Below are 4,060 nucleotides of genomic sequence, written 5' to 3'. Positions count from 1 at the left end.
CGAACCGCCGCCCTCACGGCGGGCTGTGCCCTGGGATAAACCGCGGGGATAAACCGCGGGGATAAACCCCGAGCTCCTGGGGTGCCTTCTTTGGCACCCGCTTTTTTGCATTTTTTTTTTTTTTGCATTTTGCGATGCAAGTGTTGGCGGCCGCTGAGGGGCCCGGCCATGCCAGCGGGTGTCACACTGACACCCAGCTCTCCACAGACCTCACCTCAGGGCCCTGCATGGCGGTGGTTGGGAAGTGTCGTCCCCTGCGGTCAAACACCAAGGAAATAATGAGAAAAGCCAGAGAAGGAACTGTTCCTATGCTCATATGCATAATTTGAGTGGGGAAGTGCCACGCTTTGGATGTGGGGAGTCAAAATAAGGAGCCCTGAATGGCTCTGGGTTCTTCCGAAAAAGACAAATTTGGGGTGATCTGGAGTCCTTGTTTACAGCAGTAAATCCTATGAAACTGTAGTGGATTTCCGTATTTAGTGGAAATTCTCCATGGTTACATCTAAATACTGCTGCGTTTAATGAACCCTCCTAAATTCAGGGCAGTTAAGAAACCGTTGTAGTCTGAGGCTGTCAGGTGGAAACTTCTTTTGTGATGAGATGAATAAAAACACACTAATTTATATTGCAATACTTTGAAGACTAAATCCCAAATGTACTATACTAATTTTGGTTTAAAATTTACCAAAATTCTGTTTACTTCCAAATCATCACAGTTTTCCAAATTTGTGGAATACAAACCCATAAACAGAATCAATGGTAGCGGTACACAGAGCACTTAGTTCTGTTACTCCTGTTGCCATAACATTCTCAATTATTTACTGAAGCAGCTTGTTTGGCTTTATTACTTTCACAATGTATTTATTACTAACCTGCTGTCATATGCACATCATTATTACTCTCTTACTAAGATAGTATAGCAAAGTTTTTTTGTCCCTGCTAATTGGATTATTGAACATCTTCTGGTTCATACTCAGCTTTGGAGCACTGACATGTTGTTGGCTCAGTTTCTCACCTCTCCCAAAGGATGAGCAGCAGACTAACCTACAAAATTCAGTGGGTTTAGCTTTCAGTCCCTAGCTTGCAGGAGTTGTGCAAATCTGTGTTGGGCAACAGAGCTGTTTATTTGAGTTATTTTGCCACTAATTTGAGTTATTTTTTTATAATTACCTTAAAATTCCAACTAAATTATATTCAAGGATTAATCTCGTTTATCATTAAGTGCCTATAATACATTTTTTCCAGGCAATGGGACTGAAAATTAATGTAAATGCATAGCCAGATCTTATCTGAATGTCTTGGTCTGTAAAGTTGGATAAGAAATCTCCCAAGAATATGCTATTTTATGAACTTTCTGGTACTTCCTGCTTTTAATTTGCTCAAAAATACTGCATAGAAAAGTGCAACGCAGCACTTTTTCCTCCCAGCTGGGGTTAGGAAATGCAGGGTATGAAAAGCAAAAAACAGAAAGGAGGAAATGATCCAAATTTTACAAAACCTCTTAAAAAAGTTTACATTAAACTAACTTGTTCAGCTGTAAATATAAATGCCTGAACTTCCAAGGAGAGGATTTATAAAAAATAATTGAGTGGTAACATCCAGACTTATAGTGTGTACGATTTGAAAATGTGTTTTTTATCAGCACTCATGCTGGATGATAAATGTCAGATTGAGGAATAAGTACTGTACAGTGTGTGACTGCTGGCAGGTTTATACCCTATGCATGTATACATATATATACTGCCATTTAAAGGTCCTGTTCTATAGCTCCACCTTCCAGTGAAGGAAAACAGATTAAAGAGTGTTTAAGAGTTATCAAAATGAAGTTTGGTTGAACATTAGTATTTTGAAGATGTCAGCTTTCCAGATGCTGAGAGTGGAAAAGCTGTGTGTACAGAGAACTGATCAGAGCTCCATCTTCATCACTGGTAAAAAATACCTGACTTGTGATTAGGGTACACAGAAAAGTAAAGGCAAGAACATGGGTTTGATAGCATTGAAACTGATCTGCTCCATGTATTGCACAGAATCAGAGCCTCAGGTCAACTGCAAAACAAAACTGCACAAGCTGAGAAAAACTGGCAAGTGCTACTGAAACTTACAATGTTCATATGCATCTTGTGTGCTTATATTCTGTTACAGGTCCCAGGACACCACATTCAGGTTAGAATCAGCCCAGAACTCAAATAGCTCTACAACTGAGAGACAAGTTAAACAGAAACAAAAAGCTGATCCAAAAAAATTTCCAGACATGGTGTCACCTGATCCTCCACAAGGGGCAATAGTTGTTTTTAATAAGGTGGTCCAGTGAACAGCTGAAAAGATCAGTGTGGATTAACATTTGCTTGATTTCCCATGGAGTTCTCTAAATCCATGCTTGCAAAGGGTATTCTAGTAAAATTTTCTGTATGAAACTGATATTGCCTCAATGATTTTTCTCTATGCTGAATTTAAGCAATGTCCCCTCCAATCTCAATAATCTAAGTGTGCCAGAATTTGTACAATTCTTGCAAACAGTTCAGAAATTATCAACCCTTCACAGTTAACAAGACTGAGAAATACAAATGTTAGGTATTATGTAGGTTTCTTAAAAAAAAAAAAAAAAGAAAATGGAAACTAAATGATAAATGTTTTGCAGTTCTGTGAAAATGGTTTGTCAAGTTTCAGTTTTCCAAGTACTGTGCTGAGGCAACATGAGAGGATTAACCAATTATTTTGTTCTGTACAAAAGAGCATGGAGAACATGCTAAAACCATTAGCTGCTCTCTTATTTATTTATTAATTTAAATATCCATATTACTTCTTTCCAGTATAAAATGAAGAGCCTTGAACTTGGCAAGATCATTTCTGGGTAAACAGTTTTAAGTAGTCCTTAAAAACAGAGAATGAAAAGCAAACATCCTGCTTTCTGAATTAACTACAGAACAAAAGAATTTCTGTTCTTTGCCCTCCTGGGTCTTAAGCAATTCTAAACCCAAAAAGTCTGACTCAAGAGTGCACCTGCACATACCCTTGAATATTGCCCTTGTCTGTATGGGTCCTGAGTATAGTGGATATATTCTGCACAGGCAGGAGCTGTGTGAAGTTTGCTCTGAGGACAGAAAACCCATGTCTGTTTCAGTTCCACTACACACCAAAAGGATAACAGTGCCTCAGGCCAATCCTTCCTCCCACAGCCCCAAAGATTTTTAGCTACAGGTGAATTAAACCCCCCGTTAAGGCTATCTCTGGTCAGACGATGGATACAAGATAAACAGAGCACTGTTACCTTGAAACATCTGCTTATTTTACAGTTTAGGCACACACCAGTCCACTGCAACTTATAAGGAACTTCATTTTCGTTTTAGGTAAATTTTGGTGCCAGCTGGAAAGCAAAAGCTCTCAAGGATAAAGGATTATGAGAAATATAATATGGTCTTAGGTTTCAAAAGGTGACTGTAATTTCACTTACTGATGTCCTACTTCTGAACTGGTTTTATGTGTCCCACATAAATAGGAACAAACAAATGAATATTTTAAAATCTAACTACAGCTAATAAGGAGGGCTACAATGCTGTACGGAGCAGTTCACACTAGCGAAACATCCTGACATCCCTTCATTTGCAAAAGTATGCAAAAAAGATACTTAAGACAGGAGTTATCTCTGTCTTCTTTTACTTCTGTTCTGGGTCTTGTATGGGAATGACAGGAAAAATATGTTTCTAGAAAGCAGAATGCCTTTGATTTTCCTGTAAAGACTGGAAGTAAAAGGCTGTAGGCAGAAAAAACCCCTCACTATGCTGTTTGACAGGCCTAAAGTAAATCCCTCTATTGTCTTTAGAGAAATAAAACTGCTTCAAATGATCATTCTGATTTTACCATTAGCTTCTTCACTGGTAGTGGTAACTATTATTCAAAAACATCCAGGAACAACATTTTATCACAGTACACTACTGCTTTTTTTTTTCTTATAAGATAGTCATGGTTGGCAAAGTTAATATAGAGAGGTGTTCTTTCTGTTGGTACTCTGCACAATATCAGGTATTTGAGCTCTATTAACTGAGTGAGATTATCAGACTGA

This window comes from Geospiza fortis, unplaced genomic scaffold, assembly GCF_000277835.1.
Source record: "Geospiza fortis unplaced genomic scaffold, GeoFor_1.0 scaffold10, whole genome shotgun sequence".
Taxonomy (NCBI): Eukaryota; Metazoa; Chordata; class Aves; order Passeriformes; family Thraupidae; genus Geospiza; species Geospiza fortis.
This window is presented reverse-complemented; position numbering follows the sequence as displayed.